A 25,400-nucleotide genomic window follows, 5' to 3' on the forward strand; every position below is an offset into this window, starting at 1 on the left:
ATCATACATGCTTATCAGCAGATCTCACCACATGTCGAGCATGGCACATCCACAATATGCATATTAACATCACTACCACTCTCTAACCAACCAATAGGTCTACCTCTCTTCCCTTACTCATTCCTGTGGCCTCTTGTTTACTAATCCAACCAGGAACAGTGTGGACAACATGTCTTACCAGCGAGCATAGAGCTTATAGGTCTTCGCATGAAACACATATAAAGGACCATCGTCAACTCTAATCTTCTTACATCAATACATTGCTCAACTTGTGTTTGACCCCCCAGTTTAAAATTCTATCACTCCTGATACTACATGTTTTAGCTACCTGTGATATAGATTTCGTACAGCGCACAACCTGGCACTTCCTATCAATTACTCCCCACTCAGCTCTCCCGATGGGTCCCAGAGCATAAACGGCGCACTCCCTGCTCCTGCACACTTGATGCTGCGAAAGGTATAAAAAGAATGTACACTTTTCGAGCTATTTGTCTCCACTCCCTGCGCGCGTGCAGTTGCCATTTTATGCTACCTCTTGATTGGATTTACAAAGGAGACCCATCATAATATGAGTGTGCGTTAACTGATATTGTTTGGTAGGCACAGCACAGCTTTGCATAGTGACGGGCAATACAGTAGACATTGTAAGCCCATTCTTCTCGATCAGAGTTGTTTCCAGTGGAGGACTCTCCCAATTGCATAGTTGGTACTGTCAGGTAGACACTAAGTGTAGCGGCGTTCAGACAACGCGAGTTGTTGTGTTTCTCTTCTATTAACAACCTCAGGATTATACTGTCTTCTGTGAGGTATCCTGTGCTGTTGTCTTTCTGCTATCCATCCCGACTTCTCGATTAGATTGTCTACTTGGACTCTCATATGGAGTATGCTGTGGGTGTGCCTGGGATCCTGAGTCATTGAATTAGCATACGGTTCTTGTCAGTCACCTCAACTTAGTCGCAAGTACGAATGCTCAGTAGCTACATGGAACCCTCCACATCAGCCATTATTAGGAGATGAACTGAATGTATATTTCGTCCCACCACATCAGCATGCGCACGCAATAGTAGCTCTACTCGCGCATGCTTCTGATACTGTGTGATACATCACATACAGTCTGGATTAACTTAGAACTAAGGAGAATCTCAACCGAGATGCTTGTGTGTTCGTAAGAGAAACTGAAAGACCTTCGAACGCTGCACATAGAGCGCATTTATGTTTACCGACGTCTCTCTTCGTTAGAAGGCACCAATGGCCATATCGGAACATCTGTGTCTGCCACGTTCTGTGGTTCAGCCACTAGCACATGGTTTTGTAACGCTCGGCCTAATGTGATGCGTGCCCCCAGTGCCTCCCCCAGTGGTTAAGTGCTCTCTTGTGCTCTGGCGTTAAGTACTGCTACTGTTGTGAGTTAGTGTTAGAGCATAAGCTGTACACCCCTTATCGGCGTCCTTGCTGACCCACCTTTGCAGCTGAGTGTCTCCACCTGTGTCAGTTGACAGATCCAGTTTCGGTCAGAGCTGCCCACATCCAAACTTTCTCAGTGCCGTGAGCGCGAAGACCCCCCTCAGCAACACTTAATGCTCTTGCCAAGTATCATAGTGCGCTTGTTCTTTTATGCCCAGCGTAATGAGGACGTAAAGAGGCCAGGGGCTGGCCAATAATAAGTGCGGCCAGCGTTCAGGAACACATTTCCCATACCCAGACTGAGCGAACATGTGCACCAGTGTCTGCGATTTTCAAGATGGCGAACCCCCACAAGTTATTGACCTCGAGCTTGTCTTACTGTAGACTATTGCCGACTGAGAGGAACCTCCCCGCATCTCAAACCACTATAAGCATCCAGTATTCATGCCCCCATATGACATACCCCCTCAATGGCAACTCTCTCTTGACCTTACGGCGCTACTCCAGGGGTCGTTTCACACTAAACACAAGTACCCTCCCCTTTTGGCTATCTTCACCAGCCTGAATACGCTCTAGTCCCCTTACTTTTAACTTCTATGCTACTACACCTAGTTCTAGGGTCCTTCCTGATGATCCCCGCACACCCATTTGAATGTTCCGCGGTGTGTGTAGGAGTTTTGGTCACTCTACCTACTCCCCCCATGGGTATGCATCTAGCATGTGTTATTATCTTGTACCTCAAGAACATTCTCCTACTTTAAATGCTCGTGCGGTCGCTGCATGCATCGCGTCGTTCGACTTCACCAGTGTGCTAGCAATGTGCATACCCAGCTGATAGGAGCGTGGCCCAGTCCTAACTCCTCAATAGCTTCCGCCACCCACTCGACAGGGAGGATGAGTATGACCGCGGCACTAGTCTCAATAATCTCACCCTGTTAATAGTCTGTGTTTTTAGCTAGTTAATGCATATAAATGTGGCTGGAGACAATAACCAGACAAGCTACCCCTATGTATCTACTTACTGGAACTACTCTGCACATACACCCTGGCTGAAGCTTTTCTGCCCCTCCTGGGGTATGTTGCTGTAAGTGCACCCGGGCTCTGTAGCTCTGATGGCACAGTATATGTTGGACACATGGGGGGGAGTAATGAAAGTCTACAGGGCTCATGGGGGAGACTGGAGACCCTGACTGTAGTATATATAGATGGAGTTGTGAGTACAGGAGGGTCTAGTTGAAAGCCAATCAGGCTGGTAACTTGATGAGAGAAGTAACTGTCCCCGTGATTAATGGAAGTGCCTGTTCCAGAGCTGCTTGTGGGTGCGACGTGCGTTTCCCTCTTATTTGCCTAAATAACAAGCTGCTTACAAGCTAAGCTTAGGGCTCATTGCAAATCTACACTGTGTAAGAGTCAGTCCCTCAGGTAAGTGGCAGCAGCCCAAAGATTAGAGAAAGAGAAGATGGGGGCTGCTGGGGCCATTATTGGGGTTACAAATCATTGCTGCTAAAGGTTGATGGTGGCCTTCAGCTGGTACATAAACCCAGTGCTTAAGGTCTTTCATTTTTAGCCAAATTCTTGGATTCTCCTTAGTTCTAGTTCCAAGACTGAATTAGACCCACAGTATCAGAACTGCGTGGCAATGGCCTGGACTATTGTGGCCCTTACCTCCTAATAATGGCTAGTGATTTATCTGGATTGTGATGGTTTGACCAGTAACTGCCACCCAACAGTCTCTGGGAGAGAATGTGAGTGAGGAACAAGCAGAGGACAGAGAACAGGTTAGAAAGAAATTGGAAACGGAAGGAAGAAAAATAATTGCTCAAGCAAGAATGGTAATTAAGGAAAAGGATGAAAAATGTACAAATTTTTTCTTTAAAAAAGTGTATGGGAGGAGGGTGGAAATGAAAAGTATATTTAATGATAAAGGGGAGGAGGTGTTTGGAAAAAATGGAATTATTGAAACTGTGTGGGACTTTTATAAAGAGTAATATACAGAAGTTAAGAGAGAGAGATGTTGGGAGAAAAAGTGTCTGCAAAATGTTAATGTGGATATAGGCCAAGTGGAAAAGGAATTTTTGAGTGAGGATTTAAAGAAAGAGGAAGTCGAGGAGTGTGTGAAATGTATGAAGAAAAGGAAAGGTGCCTGGAAGTGATGGGTTGCCTGTGGAATTTTATCATGAGTTTTGGGATGTGATTGGAATGTGTATATATATATATATATATATATATATTTTTTTTTAACTAATCAAGAGTGTATTGGTAAAAGGTGTTTTGACATTGGGGTGATTGTTTTGTTGTATAAGGGCTCTTACACACGGCCGTTCCGACCTGCGCTCCCCTGCGTTCCGTTTTTTGGCGTTCAGCCGCAGGGGAGCGCAGGAATAGACGCAAGTAATGATTTGAAATGGGGCTGTACTCATTCAGGCGCATGTAGGCGCCGAACGCAGGAAAAATGCAGCATGTTGCGTCTGAACCTGCGTTCGGCGCCTACACGCGCCTGAGTGAGTACAGCCCCATTTAAAATCATTACTTGCGTCTATTCCTGCGCTCCCCTGCGGCTGAACGCCAAAAAACGGAACGCAGGGGAGCGCAGGTCGGAACGGCCGTGTGTAAGAGCCCTTAGAAAGGAGAAAGAAGAGATCTTAAAAATTGGAGGCCTATTTCACTGTTGACTGTGGATTATAAGATTGTTGCGAAAGTCATTGCAAATGGTTTGAGAAGTGTGATTGGAAAAATGGTTGGAGAGGAACAATTGTGTGCGGTGCCTGGTAGGCAAATTGCAGGGATTATTGTATTTGCGTGATGTAATAGGGTATAATAGAGAAAGAAAGCGAGATGTGCCAATGGTGGACATGGATTGGAAAGTCCTCTTGTGATTGGTCAACTTTGACTGATATGGAAATCAAGAAGACTTGGTGGGATGTTCTCTCCCTATGGTATTATGCAATAGGTAAGTTGAGGCTTACTTGGCACAAAACATGGCTATGTGTTGGAATGTCAGATCTTATCATGAGACTGGCATTCCAAGATCGAGGAAGTTTGCTGGGTTCAGATAATTGACCCATGTCGGTTGTGATCTGATTGCTTCCTACGATCGTTATGGCTAGCCATGCCGATGTTCGTGTTCCGACCTTCCCTGAGGTGCGGATGAAAGATACTGTTAAGTTGGCAGTGGAGGAGAAATTTCGTGGAGAAAAAGGTCTACGCTTCATTGGAGAAAAGATTCTTTTTGGCCTTTGTGGTCTAAAGAAAGAGGATATTTTGTGCATCCAGGATTTTCCAAAGGCGGGTGTCTATGACGTTACCTTCGTAAGCCAAGTCGTCTGCCAGAATTTCCATCATGTTTATTCTCAGCATAAAGATGACCCTCTTCTGGAAGGTATCAAAGTTTCTTTGTTATACACCCAAGATACTAAGCTTTTGTTTGTACACATGTACAACCCACATGTGCCAAATGAAGATGTTTCTCTTTTTCTGCTGAGATTCTGCGAGTCAGTGAAATATATTGGCAAGGCTACAAATGAGTTGGGGGTGTGGAATGCTCGACGAAAATTTGTGGTCGTCTTAAAAGCTGACGAGACCGGCCCTGGAGGCCAATCACACCCACCTGCAAATTTCATGATTGGCCCTAATAAGGGTTATCTTTTTTACAGAGATCAACCAAAATTTTGTAGGAAATGTCGATGTTATGGGCATGTTCAAGAAGATTGTAACATAGAAATATGTCGTCATTGTGGGTCTAAAGATCATGTTACAGCTGGTTGTGTATCAGAAATTTTTTGTACATTGTGTGGTAAAAGTGGGCATGTATACCGTGTTTGTCCAATGTCTTATGCAAATAGGACAAAAGCAGCCAGGCAGGTAAATGCTAATGAGGTCACTGTTTCACCTGCAGAACCTGAGGTGGAGGAGGTGAGGGTTCAGCGCAGCAGTGCAAGGGTTTCTGTTGCTACCACTGAAGGTCCTAGGTTTGAGGAGGAAAGTGTGAAACAAAAGCCTAGGTCTAATTTTCCTCCTGAGGCCGAAACTGGTGTTCCTAAGGCCAAGAAAAGTAGACAAACCAAAAAGGAAAAGAAAAAAGCTAAAAACCCAACACAGGATATTAATCAGTTTCCTTCCTCTGGGGAGGGCGTATCATCTGCTGATGAGATGGAGGTTTCAGCTGAGTCATCTGGTGTGCAGTGTTCAGGGGTTAAACCACCAGATGGATCTGAGTTTCATGATAATGGCTAAAATGTTTTCCTTTTATGACCCTTATCTTTAAAACTGGCTCCTTAAATGTCAGGAGCATAAAGAGTCCTCAGAGGAGGGCTGCTTTTCTCGATTATGTACAAACAATTGATTTCCATTTTTTATGTCTGCAAGAGTGTCATTTAAATTTTATGCCAAACTATGATTTATTAAAAACTGAATGGAGTTTAGGTCCATCGGTTTGGTCAGGTGGTAACGATGGTAAAGCTTCAGGTGTGGTTATTCTTTTTAAAGGTCATGATTTTAAAATTCAAGCAGTTCATGATATTATACCTGGGAGAGTGGTTTTGGTAAAAGTATCCTTTAATGGTATAAGTTTTCAAATTGTGAATGTGTATGCATCACCTGAAAAGGAATTAAGATCTGATCTTTTTGCTACTTTGAATTTGTTCTTACCTGGTTCTGAGCCAATGTTTGTATTGGGTGATTTTAATTGTGTTCTCCCCGGGGAGAAGAGGGCTGGGGGGGCTGTGAACATAACAATGGATAAATCAGCTAATTATTTAAAAAACATGGTATCTGATCTAGGTTTTACTGATGTGTGGGCAAAGTGCAATAAAAATCAACCTGGTTACACTTGGACAAATGGGAATGTAAGTTCAAGGATCGATTTTGCCTTTGTGTCGCAGAATTTGGATCCTATTAGTGCTACTTTGGTACAAAATATTTTTTCTGATCATAATTTATTATTGGTTAAGGTGTCATGCTTGGGAACACAAAAGGTTAATAAAAATTACTGGAAAATGAATGTTTCTTTACTAGATGACCCTGTGGTTATTGAGAATTTTAAAAATAAATATTCTCAGTGGAGAAAACAAAAATCACCACAAGAAAGCTTTATGTGTTGGTGGGAAAAAATAAAGTTAAAAATTAAAGATTTTTTTATCTCCTATGGTAAAGAAAAAGCTAAGGAAAGGAGAAGGTATTATTCTGTTTTGAATGCTCGTCTCCAAACTCTATACAAATTAAAAGAAGTTGGGATTGATGTTTCAAATGATATTGTCATGGTTAAAAAGGAAATTACCAAATATCTTGATCATAAGGGGAAGGAAATTATCTTTAATAGCCGAATTAAGTCTCTGGAAGAAAATGAGAAATGCACACAATTTTTTTTCAAAAAATTGCATTCTGGGAGAAAAAAAATTGAATGTTTAAATGGTCAAACCTCCATGGATGGTATACTTAAGGTGGCCACCGATTTTTACTCAGAGTTATTTAATGAAAAAGTTGTAGATCCGGTGTTTTTCAATGATTGTATAAGTAATATTGAAAGTGTTCTAGATGATTCTGATTGTGACACTTTGTCAAAGGTTTTTACTGAAAAGGAGATCTTAGAGGTCATTAAAAGTGCTACTAGGGGAAAAACCCCAGGTTTGGATGGTATTGCAAGTGAATTTTATATGAAATTTTGGGGAATGTTAAAGGAGGATTTGCTGGGTCTTTTTAGTGAATGTTTTTATGCGAAGGTTTTACCATCATCTTGGAGAAAAAGTGTTGTGGTTCTAATTCATAAAAAAGGTGATACTTCTGATATTAAAAATTGGCGCCCAATTTCTTTATTAAATTCTGATTATAAGTTTTTTGCTAAATTATTAACAAACAGGTTTAAGTTGGTAATTGAAAAAGTAATTCATTATAATCAGGTATGTGGGGTGCCCGGAAGGTGTATTTGGGATAATTTGTCCCTAATCCGGGATATAATATGGTATTCTAATGACCGTAAGCAAAATTTAGCAATTTTATCCTTAGATTTCGAAAAGGCGTATGATCGTGTTTCCCATCAGTTTTTACTTGCAGTGTTAAAGAAAATGGGGTTACCTGATGTTATGTTAAATCAAATCCATGCACTTTATCGTCAAACTGTGTGTGAAATTCAAATAAATGGTAATAGGACACGTGAAATTCCCCTTTTGAGTGGTGTTAAACAGGGATGTCCATTGTCCCCTATCTTATTTATATGTGCATTAGAACCATTGTTATGTGCTTTGAGAAAAGATAAAATGGTGAAAGGAGTTCCGGTACCAGGTGGTAACGGTGTTCAAATTAAAGTTGTGTCATACATGGACGATGTAACCATTTTCTGTGAAAAGCCGGCCGCAATTCAAAGAGCTCTTTTGTTAACAAAATTTTATTGTCAAGCATCTGGGTTTAAGCTAAATGTAAATAAATGTGAGTGTTTGGGGATAGGTAATTGAGAAAATGTTAATTGTGAAGTGACAATACAAGACAAAGGAATAAAAATTTTAGGAATTCTTTTTGGTGCAGAAAATGATGGTCAACCTAATTGGGATATTTTACTAGGAAAAATGCAGAAAAAATTACAGTATTGGTCACTTAGAGGGCTGACAATGGAAGGGAAAACCTTAATTGTTAAGTCAGTATTGTTGCCAATGATGTTGTATATTGCAATGATTTTTCCACCTTCTACTCTAAATATGAAGAGAATAATTAGATTATGTTTCATTTTCCTATGGAATTCTAAGATGGAAAAGTTAAGTCGAATAAAGGTTATTAGAGCAAAAGAAAATGGTGGAAAAAATTTTCCTGATTTTGAAAGATTCCTGTATGTTTTGTTTTATTTATCGAAATCTTAAAAAATTTGAAATTCAATCTTGTTTTATATCTTATTGTGCTGGAGCTTTCTTTAGAAAATATAAATTATGTACTTTCCCTTTGACAATTCCAGTTTTAATGAATGTTTCCTCCCAATACATTTTATTGGAAAAAATCTTTAAAAAATATGTTTTAAGTGATGCCCCTAAGGACTTTTTATCTGACCAAAAGAAATTAACGAAATGGATCCAATCTAAAGAGGATGTTATTATTGTGGACAATTCTTCTGTTGAACAAAGCAAAAGGATTTGGAGAAATGTGTCAGAAAAGCAAATGGAAAATCATCAAAAAGACTTAGCATGGTCAATTGTGCATAATTGTTTACCCACTAGGTCTTTTCAGTATATGAGGCGCTCGGTTACAACCAAAGTGTGTCCTAGAGAAAAGTGTAGATATGAAGAAACTGTTCAACATGTTTTTTGGGATTGTGTTTATGCTAAGTTTGTATGGGGAAAATTGTTTGTTTTATTGTATAATGTTTTTGATGTAAAAAACTTTGATATGAATGATGCATTTTTTGGTACCTTAGAATGCAATAATAAGGATAAAAAACTACGTGCATGGTATACTGTAAACTGCATGAAGGAATCACTGTGGAAAGTTCGTAATATACTTTTGCTTAAACGTGATAACATAACTCCAGAGCAATGTATTGGATTATGTCTAGCAAAAATGTATTTGTATTTTCTAAGAGATGTAAAACATTTAGGGAAGACTAATGCTGAATTTTTATGGAGACCTACATCTTGGAATATGTTAGTTTTGTGAAAAAAAAATTGTTTTTTTTATGTTTCTTTTTGTTTGTTTTTTCTGTAAATAAAGTTAATGAAAGAAAAAAAAAAAAAAAAAAGTCAAATTGTCATTGAGCCTAGGCAAAGGGCTATGTTGTTGAAAGGCAATCTTTGACATGGATTGGAAATTCCTCTTGTGATTGGTCAACTTTGACTGATATTTAAAAGAAGGAGACTTGGTGGGATGTTCTCTCCCTATGGTATTACGGGAAAGCGGCGCTGTCAAATTGTCATAGAGACTAGCCAAAGGGCTATGTTGTTGACAGACAGTCTTTGACATGGATTGGAACGTCCTCTTGTGATTGGTCAACTTTGACCGATATGGAAATGAAGGCGACTTTGCCGTTTTTTCTCTCCCTATGGTAATACGGGATAGGAAAGTTGAGGTTTACTAGGCACAGGTCAACACATGGCCATTTGTTGGAATGTTAGATTTTATCATGGGAGTGCTTAGGCAATGGCTAATTTGCCATAGAGCCTAGGCAAAGGGATATGGCACTGACAGCTCTTGTCATAGAAGGCTGTGGGTCTTCCTATTCTTTGTATGGCAAGGAGGAATCTATAGTAGGCAAAAGGCTATGTTGTTTGACAGGCAGTCTTTAACATGGATTGGAAAGTACTCTTGTGATTGGTCAACTTTGGCCGATATGGAAATGAAGAAGACTTTGCCGTTTTTTCTCTCCCTATGGTAAAACGGGATAGCGGCAATGTCAAATTGTCATAGAGTCTAGGCAAACGGTTATGTTGTTGACAGGCAGTCCTTGACCTGGATTGGAAAGTCCTCTTGTGATTGGTCAACTTTCACCGATATGGAAATAAAGAAGACTTTGCCGTTTTTTCTCTCCCTATGGTATTACGGGATAGCCGCAATGTCAAATTGTCATAGAGTCTAGGCAAAGGGTTATGTTGTTGACAGGCAGTTTTTAACATGGATTGGAAAGTCCTCTTGTGATTGGTCAACTTTGACCGATATGGAAATGAAGAAGTCTTTGCCGTTTTTACTCTCCCTATGGTATTACGGGATAGCAGCAATGTCAAATTGTCATAGAATCTAGGCAAATGGCTATGTTGTTGACAGGCAGTCTTTAACATGGATTGGAAAGTTCTCTTGTGATTGGTCAACTTTGACCGATATGGAAATGAAGAAGACTTTGCCGATTTTTCTCTCCCTATGGTTATACGGGATAGGGAAGTTGAGGCTTACTAGGCACAGGTCAACACATGGCTATGTGTTGGAATGTTAGATTTTATCATGGGAGTGCTTAGGCAATGGCTAATTTGCCATAGAGCCTAGGCAAAGGGATATGGGACTGACAGCTCTTGTCATAGAAGGCTGTGGGGCTTCATATTCTTTGTATGGCAAGGAGGAATCTATAGTAGGCAAAAGGCTATGTTGTTTGACAGGCAATATTTAACATGGATTGGAAAGACCTCTTGTGATTGGTCAACTTTGACCGATATGGAAATGAAGAAGACTTTGCAGTTTTTTTCTCTCCCTATGGTAATACGGGATAGCGGCAATGTCAAATTGTCATAGAGTCTAGGCAAAGGGCTATGTTGTTGACAGGAAGTCTTTAACATGGATTGGAAAGTTCTCGTGTGATTGGTCAACTTTGACCAATATGGAAATGAAGAAGACTTTGCCGTTTTTTTCTCTCCCTATGGTATTACGGGATAGCGGCAATGTCAAATTGTCATAGAGTCTAGGCAAAGGGCTATGTTGTTGACAGGCAGTCTTTAACATGGATTGGAAAGTCCTCTTGTGATTGGTCAACTTTGACCGATATGGAAATGAAGAAGGCTTTGACGTTTTTTTCTCTCCCTATGGTTATACGGGATAGGGAAGTTGAGGCTTACTAGGCACAGGTCAACACATGGTTATGTGTTGGAATGTTAGATTTTATCATGGGAGTGCTTAGGCAATGGCTAATTTGCCATAGAGCCTAGGCAAAGGGATATGGGACTGACAGCTCTTGTCATAGAAGGCTGTGGGTCTTCCTATTCTTTGCATGGCAAGGAGGAATCTATAGTAGGCAAAAGGCTATGTTGTTTGACAGGCAGTCTTTAACATGGATTGGAAAGTCCTCTTGTGATTGGTCAACTTTGACCGATATGGAAATGAAGAAGACTTTGCCGTTTTTTTCTCTCCCTATGGTATTACGGGATAGGGAAGTTGAGGCTTACTAGGCATAGGTCAACACATGGTCATGTGTTGGAATGTTAGATTTATCATGGGAGTTCTTAGTCAATGGCTAATTTGCCATAGAGCCTAGGCAAAGGGATATGGGATTGACAGCTCTTGTCATTGAAGGCTGTGGGTCTTCCTATTCCTGTTCCTTAACACGGCAGTGGGCAACAACGGGTTAATCCCCTCCAGCCTCGCGATGGGACAGGAAATACTAAATAAAAACAGCTCCCGCCCCCTGGCCGCCATCTTTTTTTCTCCTGTCGTCACCCCCAATAGTCCAGACTGGGTACCTCTCCCCTTTCTGAAGTCCTGGGACCGGGGTTGGTTACCTCTTGTGTGTCTCCAGAGAAGCCTTGGCAGGCCTGGGCCATGTGTGCCAACAGCGCCGTAAGTCGCAAACGCCTCCCCAGGCAATGTGCGCGATAAGACGCTGACGTCAGCCTCCAAGATGGCGCTGGCGCTTTTGCGCATGCGCGAACACGCGAACCCGGAAGTAGACGCGGAAGACGCCTGAGGCTTGGCGCTCAAGTTTAAAGGAAGCGCTTTTTCTCCCCTATGGCTGCTGAACTGGTAAGGAGTGTCTGGTGCCAATTGTGCTGTCAGGAGGGTACTGTTGTAAGTATGCCTTTCCCCTGACCATTGCTTAAGCCCATAGGGATCCTTCTGGGACAAGAATTAAATAGTGAAATTTTACAGGTGCTACTGGAGGATCCTTATTTTTGCAATGAGCTGCCGAAGGTCTCACTCGGGCTCAAGGGGGTGAGTGATGTTTGTTGAGAGGTGAACACAACAATAATCGGGGGAGGGGCCCTCAAACACTATTTGGATCACAGTAAACATTACTGATATGTATTTTTATTTTTATTTAGGAGTCCTCCTAGCAGAGAAGGGAGTAGAAGGAAGGTGGCCAGAACAGAGTGTGCATCCTGCTCAAGCAATGCTTTGCCAGATAAGAGATTGTGTGGAAAATGTCTACGTGAAGCTTCTGGAGTTGACTCACCGCAAATGTCAGATATGATGGGTTGGATGAAAGAGACTATAAATCAATCTGTAGCTTCTATGATGACACAAGTCACTGAGAACGTACTGAAAGGTTTAGATCAAAGAGCAGCTTCCATTGCAGGCAGAAGCAGTTCAGGAGTAATTACCCCCTTGAACATAGGGGGGGTGGCTACTTCAGAGATATCTAGCGATACGGAAGGGGAAATTTCAGACAGAGACTCTGTACAGGAGGATGAGTCAGCCTTCAATACTGACATGGTTGAACCACTGATTAAAGCAGTAAGGAAAACCTTGGATCTGGAAGATCAGGAATCTCCGGTAAAGCAAGATAAAATGTTTAAATCATCCTCAAAAAAGAACCACCTCTTCCCAGTGCACGAGGTAATCAAAACTTCCATCCAATCCGAATGGGATAACCCTGATCGGAAGCAAGTTGTTCCTAGGAAAATTAAGAAACTACTCCCCTTTGCAACAGATGTGGCTAAGGTGTGGGAGAACCCTCCTAAGGTGGATGCGGCAATCACCAGAGTGGCCAGGAGGACCACGCTACCAGTGGATGAGGGTGTTTCCCTTAGAGACACCATGGAGAGGCGACAGGATGGAGCCCTTAAGAGGGTTTACGTCGCCAATGGGGCAGCCTGTAAGTCGGCCATAGCAACAACTTCTGTAACAAGGGCTAACAAAATTTGGCTTCAAGAACTTGAAGACGCCATTAAAAGTGGTACAGATAGAGGAAAGTTGGTCGAGTTGCTACAAGATATAAAACTGGCCAACGAGTTTGCGGCCGAAGTCTCTCTAGAATCCATAAAATTGGCAGCTAAATCCATGAGTCTGTCTGTGGTGGCCAGGAGAGGGCTATGGTTAAGACAGTGGCATGCGGATGCCCAATCAAAACATAATTTATGCAGCCTTCCCTTCAAGGGGAACTTGTTGTTTGGTCCAGAGCTAGACCAGATTATTTCCAAGGCGTCTGCCGGAAAATCCTCTTTTCTCCCGCAGGATCGCAGGGAAAAAAGAAATCCAGTTAGAAACATCAGAGGAAATTTCAAAGAAGTCAGACAATACAAGCCAGGCAAACCGTTCTCTAGGCCATGGAGACAAGGGCCTAACTATAGAAATCAGTCCTTTCAGTCCAAAGGGGCCAACACTAAGCCCGAGAAACCCAGAGCATGAAGGTGTGGGAGTCCCGTTGCATGTGGGAGGAAGATTAACATCATACAGTGCAATGTGGGCTCGAGTTTGTCCGAACAAGTGGATTATGGACGTGATAGCAGAAGGGTATGGAATAAATCTGCACGGGAATCTTCCCCATCAGTTTGTTTCTTCAGACAAACCAAGGTCGGCAAAGAAGTCCCTCACTTTAAAGTCCATCATCCAAAACTTACTGAAAGAAAAAGTGATATCAAAGGTGCCACAAGAGCAAAGATTTTCAGGAAATTACTCCCACCTTTTCCTCAGACAAAAGCAGAATGGAGAGTTCAGAGCAATCCTCAATCTCAAAACGCTGAACCAACGGTTGGATGTCCCATCCTTCAAGATGGAAACCCTGAGGTCTATCACCCAGTGTGTGGACCCAGACGACTGGCTGGTAAAGCTAGACATAAAGAATGCATATTGGCATATCTCAGTAAAAGAAGCTCACAGGAAATTCCTTCGTTTCAAAGTCTTAAACGATCATTTCCAATACAACGTAATTCCCTTTGGTTTGGCAACAGCCCCAAGGCTGTTTACAAAGGTCATGGCACCCATCATAGCTCACCTAAGATTGCAAGGGATCCAGTTGTTTATTTACTTGGACGACATCCTCATCAAAGCAGCTTCGAAGGAGATTCTAGAGGACCATCGAACAAGGGTGTCCGATCTTCTCCAAAGTCTGGGGTGGATATTGAACTGGGAGAAAAGCATCTCTTCCCCTGCCCAGCAGATGGAATTCTTGGGAGTAATAATAGACACAAGGAACTTCAATCTCTCCCTTCCAGTAAGGAGAATTCGGGACATCCAAGCATCCATAAGGACCTTCAGAGCCAGGCCAGTACATTCAGCAGTAAACTGCCAGAGATTACTGGGGAAGATCATTTCCACAGTGGACTGCGTGAAGTGGGCTCCCTATCATGTCAGAATCCTACAAAACAACTTCCTATCCAGATGGGATCACAATCACCTTCGGCCCCATCAACAGATTCATTTATCACCATCCACGATCCAGTCATTAAAATGGTGGACAAAAACAACGAATCTAGAACACCCAGTATCTTTGAGCCAACCGACTTGGATAGTGTTAACCACAGATGCAAGCAAATGGGGATGGGGAGCCCACATGCAAGGAGTCGAAACTCAGGGCAAATGGGCTCCAGTGGAAGTTGCAAGGTCTTCCAATTGGAAGGAGCTCAAGGCAATATGGCTAGGACTACTAACTTTCAGAAAACATTGTCGAAACAAGTCAATACTGATAAAATCGGACAACATGACCTCGGTCAGATACTTGAACAAGCAAGGAGGGACAAGATCAAAAAGCTTATTAGACTTGACCATGATTATATTCACATGGGCAGAGAAGAACTTGAAGGATTTGAAGGCAGAGTACATTCCGGGGCTGCAGAATGTACAAGCAGACAGGTTGAGCAGAACAATGTCCACACCCGGAGAATGGGAACTGCACCAATCGGCCTTCAACATGATATCTGCAAGATGGGGCCCATTTTGTCTCGATCTGATGGCATCGAGTGTGAACACGAAACTTCCAAAGTTTGTGTCATGGACAATGGAGCAGAATGCGTGGAAAGTGAACGCATTTTCGATGATATGGAGGTTTCGCAGAGCATACATCTTCCCTCCTTTCTCTCTGATCCCAAGGGTTCTGAGGAAGATAAAGGAGGATCATGCAGAAGTAGTCCTGGTGGCACCTTGGTGGCCAAAGAGATCTTGGTTCTCTCAAATCTGGATTCTATCCAGGGACTCCCCACTCAGTCTCCCTCCCTGGGAGGATCTAATGACACAGGGGGAAATAGTCCACCCACATCCAGACAGGTGGAACTTAACGGCTTGGCTCTTGAAAGGCTGAACCTCTTATCTACAGGGCTCTCTGAAGCCTCCATAACTACCTTGATAGCAGCCAGAAAACCCAACACCCTGCAAAAATATTTCTCCACCTGGGAAAAGTTCATTGATTGGTGCAAGAAAGCAGGAATCAATCCTAGTGACATCTCGGAAGTTCAGGTGGTTGAATTTTTACAGAAGGGACTGGAACTGAAGCTCAGCCTTGCTACTCTCAGAGGCCAGGTCACTGCAATATCTCACTTTTCAAAAATCAACTGGTCTCAGCATACCCTGATTAAGAAATTCTTCCAGGGAGTAAAAAGACTGGTACCAGTCACTAGACCTCAAGTTCCTCCCTGGGATTTAAGTCTGGTTCTGAAGACACTTACCTCTGAGCCCTTCGAACCATTACAGAATATATCGCTAAAGTTGCTCAACTTAAAAATATGTTTTCTATTGGCAATCACCTCCGCTAGGAGGGTCGGAGAACTGCAAGCCTTATCAATAAAGGAAGGAAAACTTACCTTTCTGCAGGATAAGGTAGTACTAAAAACTGCAGATAAATTTATCCCCAAGGTGATCTCTCCATTCCATACCTCCCAGGACATTGTACTACCTACCTTCTTTCCTAAACCTGAATCGGAGGCGGAACAAACATGGCACAATCTGGATGTGGTGAGATGCCTGAAGACTTACCTAGAAAGAGTACAGAATATAAGAACTTCAGACTCCCTCTTGGTGATCCCGCAGGGAAAAAAGGCAGGAGCTCAGCCTTCTAAATCCACGATAGCAGGATGGATCAAGGAGTGTATCCAGATGGCCTATACTTTAAACTCCAACTCAGTACCCTCTTCCATTAAGGCACATTCAACCAGAGGCATGGCGGCATCATGGGCCTTCCATGCAGGGACCACTTCAGAAGAAATCTGCAGAGCAGCCGTCTGGTCATCTTTCCAGACATTTGTTAATCACTATAAATTTGATGTGTTTGCAAAAAAACCTTCCTCTTTTGCAACTTCAGTACTGAATTCAGAAATCGCCCTCCCTCTTTATTGTTGTGTATTCTTTGGTACATCCCGTTGTTGCCCACTGCCGTGTTAAGGAACAGGAATAGGGAAAATCATATCATACTTACCGAGATTTTCTTTTCCTGGACTGTAACACGGCAGTGGGCATGGCTTCCCACCCTCATGGGGGAGACTCCAGAATCAAAGATGGCGGCCAGGGGGCGGGAGCTGTTTTTATTTAGTATTTCCTGTCCCATCGCGAGGCTGGAGGGGATTAACCCGTTGTTGCCCACTGCCGTGTTACAGTCCAGGAAAGGAAAATCTCGGTAAGTATGATATGATTTTCCCTATTCTTTGTATGGCAAGGAGGAATCTATAGTAGGCAAAAGGCTATGTTGTTGACAGGCAGTCTTTAACATGGATTGGAAAGTCCTGTTGTGATTGGTCAACTTTGACCGATTTGGAAATGAAGAAGAGTTTGCCGTTTTTTTCTCTCCCTATGGTACTACGGGATAGGGAAGTTGAGGCTTACTAGGCATAGGTCAACACATGGTCATGTGTTGGAATGTTAGATTTTATCATGGGAGTTCTTAGTCAATGGCTAATTTGCCATAGAGCCTAGGCAAAGGGATATGGGATTGACAGCTCTTGTCATTGAAGGCTGTGGGTCTTCCTATTCTTTGTATGGCAAGGAGGAATCTATAGTAGGCAAAAGGCTATGTTGTTTGACAGGCAGTCTTTAACATGGATTGGAAAGTCCTGTTGTGATTGGTCAACTTTCACCGATATGGAAATGAAGAAGACTTTGCCGTTTTTTCTCTCCCTATGGTATTACGGGATAGCGGCAATGTCAAATTGTCATAGAGTCAAGGCAAAGGGCTATGTTGTTGGCAGGCAGTCTTTAACATGGATTGGAAAGTCCTCTTGTGATTGGTCAACTTTGACCGATATGGAAATGAAGAAGTCTTTGCCGTTTTTTCTCTCCCTATGGTTTACGGGATAGCGGCAATGTCAAATTGTCATAAAGTCTAGGCAAAGGGCTATGTTGTTGATAGGCAGTCTTTAACATGGATTGGAAAGTCCTGTTGTGATTGGTCAACTTTGACCGATATGGAAATGAAGAAGACTTTGCCGTATATTTCTCTCCCTATGGTTATACGGGATAGGGAAGTTGAGGCTTACTAGGCACAGGTCAACACATGGCTATGTGTTGGAATGTTAGATTTTATCATGGGAGTGCTTAGGTAATGGCTAATTTGCCATAGAGCCTAGGCAAAGGGATATGGGACTGACAGCTCTTGTCATAGAAGGCTGTGGGTCTTCCTATATTTGTATGGCAAGGAGGAATCTATAGTAGGCAAAAGGCTATGTTGTTTGACAGGCAGTCTTTAACATGGATTGGAAAGTCCTCTTGTGATTGGTCAACTTTGACCGATATGGAAATGAAGAAGACTTTGCCGTTTTTTTCTCTCCCTATGGTATTACGGGATAGCGGCAATGTCAAATTGTCATAGAGTCTAGGCAAAGGGCTATGTTGTTGACAGGCAGTTTTTAACATGGATTGGAAAGTCCTCTTGTGATTGGTCAACTTTGACCGATATGGAAATGAAGAAGACTTTGCCGTTTTTTTCTCTCCCTATGGTATTACGGGATAGGGGCAATGTCAAATTGTCATAGAGTCTAGGCAAAGGGCTATGTTGTTGACAGGCAGTCTTTAACATGGATTGGAAAGTCCTCTTGTGATTGGTCAACTTTGACCGATATGGAAATGTAGAAGACTTTGCCGTTTTTTTCTCTCCCTATGGTATTACGGGATAGCGGCAATGTCAAATTGTCATAGAGTCTAGGCAAAGGGCTATGTTGTTGACAGGCAGTCTTTAACATGGATTGGAAAGTCCTCTTGTGATTGGTCAATGTTGACCGATATGGAAAAGAAGAAGATTTTGCCGTTTTTTTCTCTCCCTATGGTATTACGGGATAGCGGCAATGTCAAATTGTCATAGAGTCTTGGCAAAGGGCTATGTTGTTGACAGGCAGTCTTTAACATGGATTGGAAAGTCCTTTTGTGATTGGTCAACTTTGACCGATATGGAAATGAAGAAGACTTTGCCGTTTTTTTCTCTCCCTATAGTATTACGGGATAGCGGCAATGTCAAATTGTCATAGAGTCTAGGCAAAGGGCTATGTTGTTGGCAGGCAGTCTTTAACATGGATTGGAAAGTCCTCTTGTGATTGGTCAACTTTGACCGATATGGAAATGAAAAAGACTTTGCCGTTTTTTTCTCTCCCTATGGTATTACCGGATAGGGAAGTTGAGGCTTACTAGGCACAGGTCAACACGTCGTCATGTGTTGGAATGTAAGATTTTATCATGGGAGTTTTTAGGCAATGGCTAATTTGCCATAGAGCCTAGGCAATGGCCTATGGGACTGACAGCTCTTGTCATAGAAGGCTGTGGGTCTTCCTATTCTTTGTATGGCAAGGAGGAATCTATAGTAGGCAAAAGGCTATGTTGTTTGACAGGCAGTCTTTAACATGGATTGGAAAGTCCTCTTGTGATTGGTCAACTTTGACCGATATGGAAAAGAAGAAGACTTTGCCGTTTTTTCTCTCCCTATTGTATTACCGGATAGGGAAGTTGAGGCTTACTAGGCACAGGTGAACACATGGTCATGTGTTGGAATGTAAGATTTTATCATGGGAGTTCTTAGGCAATGGCTAATTTGCCATAGAGCCTAGGCAATGGCCTATGGGACTGACAGCTCTTGTCATAGAAGGCTGTGGGTCTTCCTATTCTTTGTATGGCAAGGAGGAATCTATAGTAGGCAAAAGGCTATGTTGTTTGACAGGCAGTCTTTAACATGGATTGGAAAGTCCTCTTGTGATTGGTCAACTTTCACCGATATGGAAATGAAGAAGACTTTGCCGTTTTTTCTCTCCCTATGGTATTACGGGATAGCGGCAATGTCAAATTGTCATAGAGTCTAGGCAAAGGGCTATGTTGTTGGCAGGCAGTCTTTAACATGGATTGGAAAGTCCTCTTGTGATTGGTCAACTTTGACCGATATGGAAATGAAGAAGACTTTGCCGTTTTTTTCTCTCCCTATGGATTTACGGCATAGCGGCAATGTCAAATTGTCATAGAGTCTAGGCAAAGGGCTATGTTGTTTGACAGGCAGTCTTTAACATGGATTGGAAAGTCCTCTTGTGATTGGTCAACTTTGACCGATATGGAAATGAAGAAGACTTTGCCGTTTTTTCTCTCCCTATGGTATTACGGGATAGCGGCAATGTCAAATTGTCATAGAGTCTAGGCAAAGGGCTATGTTGTTGGCAGGACTTTAACATGGATTGGAAAGTCCTCTTGTGATTGGTCAACTTTGACCGATATGGAAATGAAGAAGACTTTGCCGTTTTTTTCTCTCCCTATGGTATTACCGGATAGGGAAGTTGAGGCTTACTAGGCACAGGTCAACACATGGTTATGTGTTGGAATGTAAGATTTTATCATGGGAGTTCTTAGGCAATGGCTAATTTGCCATAGAGCCTAGGCAATGGCCTATGGGACTGACAGCTCTTGTCATAGAAGGCTGTGGGTCTTCCTATTCTTTGTATGGCAAGTAGGAATCTATGGTAGGCAAAAGGCTATGTTGTTTGACAGGCAGTCTTTAACATGGATTGGAAAGTCCTCTTGTGATTGGTCAACTTTGACCGATATGGAAAAGAAGAAGACTTTGCTGTTTTTTTCTCTCCCTATGGTATTACGGGATAGCGGCAATGTCAAATTGTCATAGAGCCTAGGCAAAGGGCTATGTTGTTGACAGGCAGTCTTTAACATGGATTGGAACGTCCTTTTGTGATTGGTCAACTTTGACCGATATGGAAATGAAGAAGACTTTGCCGTTTTTTTCTCTCCCTATGGTATTACGGGATAGCGGCAATGTCAAATTGTCATAGAGTCTAGGCAAAGGGCTATGTTGTTGGCAGGCAGTCTTTAACATGGATTGGAAAGTCCTCTTGTGATTGGTCAACTTTGACCGATATGGAAATGAAAAAGACTTTACCGTTTTTTTCTCTCCCTATGGTATTACCGGATAGGGAAGTTGAGGCTTACTAGGCACAGGTCAACACATCGTCATGTGTTGGAATGTAAGATTTTATCATGGGAGTTTTTAGGCAATGGCTAGTTTGCCATAGAGCCTAGGCAATGGCCTATGGGACTGACAGCTCTTGTCATAGAAGGCTGTGGGTCTTCCTATTCTTTGTATGGCAAGGAGGAATCTATAGTAGGCAAAAGGCTATGTTGTTTGACAGGCAGTCTTTAACATGGATTGGAAAGTCCTCTTGTGATTGGTCAACTTTGACCGATATGGAAATGAAGAAGACTTTGCCGTTTTTTCTCTCCCTATGGTATTACCGGATAGGGAAGTTGAGGCTTACTAGGCACAGGTCAACACATGGTCATGTGTTGGAATGTAAGATTTTATCATGGGAGTTCTTAGGCAATGGCTAATTTGCCATAGAGCCTAGGCAATGGCCTATGGGACTGACAGCTCTTGTCATAGAAGGCTGTGGGTCTTCCTATTCTTTGTATGGCAAGGAGAAATCTATAGTAGGCAAAAGGCTATGTTGTTTGACAGGCAGTTTTTAACATGGATTGGAAAGTCCTCTTGTGATTGGTCAACTTTGACCGATATGGAAATGAAGAAGACTTTGCCTTTTTTTTCCCTCCCTATGGTATTACGGGATAGCGGCAATGTCAAATTGTCATAGAGTCTAGGCAAAGGGCTATGTTGTTGACAGGCAGTCTTTAACATGGATTGGAAAGTCCTCTTGTGATTGGTCAACTTTGACCGATATGGAAAAGAAGAAGACTTTGCCGTTTTTTTCTCTCCCTATGGTATTACGGGATAGCGGCAATGTCAAATTGTCATAGAGTCTAGGCAAAGGGCTATGTTGTTGACAGGCAGTCTTTAACATGGATTGGAACGTCCTTTTGTGATTGGTCAACTTTGACCGATATGGAAATGAAGAAGACTTTGCCGTTTTTTTCTCTCCCTATGGTATTACGGGATAGCGGCAATGTCAAATTGTCATAGAGTCTAGGCAAAGGGCTATGTTGTTGACAGGCAGTCTTTAACATGGATCGGAAAGTCCTCTTGTGATTTGTTAACTTTGACCGATATGGAAATGAAGAAGACTTTGCCGTTTTTTTCTCTCCCTATGGTATTACGGGATAGCGGCAATGTCAAATTGTCATAGAGTCTAGGCAAAGGGCTATGTTGTTGGCAGGCAGTCTTTAACATGGATTGGAAAGTCCTCTTGTGATTGGTCAACTTTGACCGATATGGAAATGAAAAAGACTTTGCCGTTTTTTTCTCTCCCTATGGTATTACCGGATAGGGAAGTTGAGGCTTACTAGGCACAGGTGAACACATGGTTATGTGTTGGAATGTAAGATTTTATCATGGGAGTTCTTAGGCAATGGCTAATTTGCCATAGAGCCTAGGCAATGGCCTATGGGACTGACAGCTCTTGTCATAGAAGGCTGTGGGTCTTCCTATTCTTTGTATGGCAAGGAGGAATCTATAGTAGGCAAAAGGCTATGTTGTTTGACAGGCAGTCTTTAACATGGATTGGAAAGTCCTCTTGTGATTGGTCAACTTTGACCGATATGGAAATGAAGAAGACTTTGCCGTTTTTTTCCTCTCCCTATGGTATTACGGGATAGCGGCAATGTCAAATTGTCATAGAGTCTAGGCAAAGGGCTATGTTGTTCCTCTCCCTATGGTATTACGGGATAGCGGCAATGTCAAATTGTCATAGAGTCTAGGCAAAGGGCTATGTTGTTAACAGGCAGTCTTTAACATGGATTGGAAAGTCCTCTTGTGATTGGTCAACTTTGACCGATATGGAAATGAAGAAGACTTTGCCGTTTTTTTCCTCTCCCTATGGTTTTACGGGATAGGGAAGTTGAGGCTTACTAGGCACAGGTCAACACATGGCCATGTGCTGGAATGTTAGATTATATCATAAACTGACATTCCTGGATCGCTTCTCGGCCTTTTGGCTAAGATCAAGTGTAGTACCTTCGGGGAACAGCTAGTGTCTTGGCCATTGGGTGCCTGGAGGGTGTGTGTCCTTATAAGGGCACACGATTCCAGGCAACGAGAGGCGATCGTTCACTCCGGTGGAAACCCTAAGCCAAGGGGGAAACCGGGAGTGCAAGAGATTGAACACTTCAGTGAAAACTGGAAGCGTGTCGTTGAGAACATGGACACTGGCGAAGATGTCGTTCCAAGCTTCGCTAAGCTGAAGAATTCGGTTCGTGTCGTGGTGGAAGAGGTGATCGAAGGAGAAAGTAAGCTGCGCTACATCGTTGAAGCCATCCTTCGGGGAATTCGGTCATGTCAGGAAGACGGAGATCCTGGCGATTCAAGATTATCCGCGACGAGGAGTATACGATGTGACTTTCAATGGAGAAGGTATCTTTTTGAGCTTCTTAAAGATTCTGGAAGGAAATCGTGAAGATGCTCGGCTACGTGGATACAGGGTGTTTCCTCACATTTCGCAGGAGGAAGTCATCTTGGTGGTGAAGTCGTACTCTCCTTTCGTGAGTATAAAGGAGGTAGAGACTGTGCTTAATCAGTTTTGTGAAAAATTGACTTTTTCAGGCAAAATTCTAAGTGAGGTCGGAATCTGGACATCAAAGGTGAAATTCAAGGCAAAATTCAAGAAAGGCAAGTTACCTCCAGCTAGGTTTAAGTTGGGAGGCATCAATTTAGACTGCCATTTCTCAGGCATGCCGGTTTTTTGTCGAAGATGTCGTGCGTATGGTCATACAGCCGAAAACTGCAAAGATTGTGGAAACTGTGGTGAGTCTACTCATGAGTCGAAAGACTGTGTTCACCCTAAAAAGTGTAATTTATGCTTTCAAGTAGGTCACCTGTATTCAACGTGTCCAAAAAGGAGTAAAACTGTGAGTCAGGAGGAAATCTCATCTGGTGAGTCCGGGGATCCGGAACAGGTGCAAATGCTCCTTGAGGACCCAGGGGTGAGTGGTCTGGAAGCCATTGCTTTACAGGTGGAAAGTCTGGCTGTGAAGAGGCCAGACTCTTCAGGAAAGGAAAAGAAGAAGAGGAAAACTGGAGGTTCACAGGTGGAGGTGAGAGTGCGGCCCCCAGTTCCAAAAGTGCAACCCCCAGTTCCAAAAGTGCAACTCCCAGTTCCAAAAGAGAGTGAACAGAAGAGGGTCCAGACAAGAGGTGAGATTTTGTTTAGACAATATAAATGCAAACCTGACTATGCTATTAAAGAATATATTGACAGCTGGACGGAAGAGGAAACAGCTGCATTGCGAGCAGATGTGGATTTTGAAAATACTTCGGAGGAATTTCTGAGATTTCATATCTTGGACTACATCCGAAGATTGAAGTAAAGGAGTAAAATAAAAGTTTTTCTTTTTTGTTGTTGTATATTTTTATTTAAAGAATAAATATTGGTTTCACGTGATGTTGTAAAGTAATTGTGGGTTTTTTTCCTACTTGATACTTTATTACTGATGCTTAGGCAATGGCTAATTTGCCATAGAGCCTAGGCAAAGGGATATGGGACTGACAGCTCTTGTCATAGAAGGCTATGGGTCTTCCTATTCTTTGTATGGCAAGGAGGAATCTATAGTAGGCAAAAGGCTATGTTGTTTGACAGGCAGTCTTTAACATGGATTGGAAAGTCCTCTTGTGATTGGTCAACTTTGACCGATATGGAAATGAAGAAGACTTTGCCGTTTTTTTCCTCTCCCTATGGTATTACGGGATAGCGGCAATGTCAAATTGTCATAGAGTCTAGGCAAAGGGCTATGTTGTTGACAGGCAGTCTTTAACATGGATTGGAAAGTCCTCTTGTGATTGGTCAACTTTGACCGATATGGAAATGAAGAAGACTTTGCCGTTTTTTTCCTCTCCCTATGGTATTACGGGATAGCGGCAATGTCAAATTGTCATAGAGTCTAGGCAAAGGGCTATGTTGTTAACAGGCAGTCTTTAACATGGATTGGAAAGTCCTCTTGTGATTGGTCAACTTTGACCGATATGGAAATGAAGAAGACTTTGCTGTTTTTTTCCTCTCCCTATGGTATTACGGGATAGGGAAGTTGAGGCTTACTAGGCACAGGTCAACACATGGCTATGTGTTAGAATGTTAGATTTTATCATGGGAATGCTTAGGCAATGGCTAATTTGCCATAGAGCCTAGGCAAAGGGATATGGGACTGACAGCTCTTGTCATAGAAGGCTATGGGTCTTCCTATTCTTTGTATGGCAAGGAGGAATCTATAGTAGGCAAAAGGCTATGTTGTTTGACAGGCAGTCTTTAACATGGATTGGAAAGTCCTCTTGTGATTGGTCAACTTTGACCGATATGGAAATGAAGAAGACTTTGCTGTTTTTTTCCTCTCCCTATGGTATTACGGGATAGCGGCAATGTCAAATTGTCATAGAGTCTAGGCAAAGGGCTATGTTGTTCACAGGCAGTCTTTAACATGGATTGGAAAGTCCTCTTGTGATTGGTCAACTTTGACCGATATGGAAATGAAGAAGACTTTGCCGTTTTTTTCCTCTACTTATGGTATTACGGGATAGGGAAGTTGAGGCTTACTAGGCACAGGTCAACACATGGCCATGTGTTGGAATGTTAGATTTTATCATGGGAATGCTTAGGCAATGGCTAATTTGCCATAGAGCCTAGGCAAAGGGATATGGGACTGACAGCTCTTGTCATAGAAGGCTATGGGTCTTCCTATTCTTTGTATGGCAAGGAGGAATCTATAGTAGGCAAAAGGCTATGTTGTTTGACAGGCAGTCTTTAACATGGATTGGAAAGTCCTCTTGTGATTGGTCAACTTTGACCGATATGGAAATGAAGAAGACTTTGCCGTTTTTTTCCTCTCCCTATGGTATTACGGGATAGCGGCAATGTCAAATTGTCATAGAGTCTAGGCAAAGGGCTATGTTGTTGACAGGCAGTCTTTAACATGGATTGGAAAGTCCTCTTGTGATTGGTCAACTTTGACCGATATGGAAATGAAGAAGACTTTGCCGTTTTTTTCCT

The 25,400-nt window shown here is 42.5% G+C and overlaps 1 pseudogene; it reads left to right on the forward strand.

Moving 5' to 3' along the window:
• Positions 1–22,310: 22,310 nt before the first annotated feature.
• Positions 22,311–23,823, forward strand: LOC121400097 (annotated as a pseudogene).
• The last annotated feature ends 1,577 nt before the right edge of the window (positions 23,824–25,400 follow it).

Source organism: Xenopus laevis, chromosome 2L, assembly GCF_017654675.1.
Source record: "Xenopus laevis strain J_2021 chromosome 2L, Xenopus_laevis_v10.1, whole genome shotgun sequence".
NCBI classification, from domain to species: Eukaryota; Metazoa; Chordata; class Amphibia; order Anura; family Pipidae; genus Xenopus; species Xenopus laevis.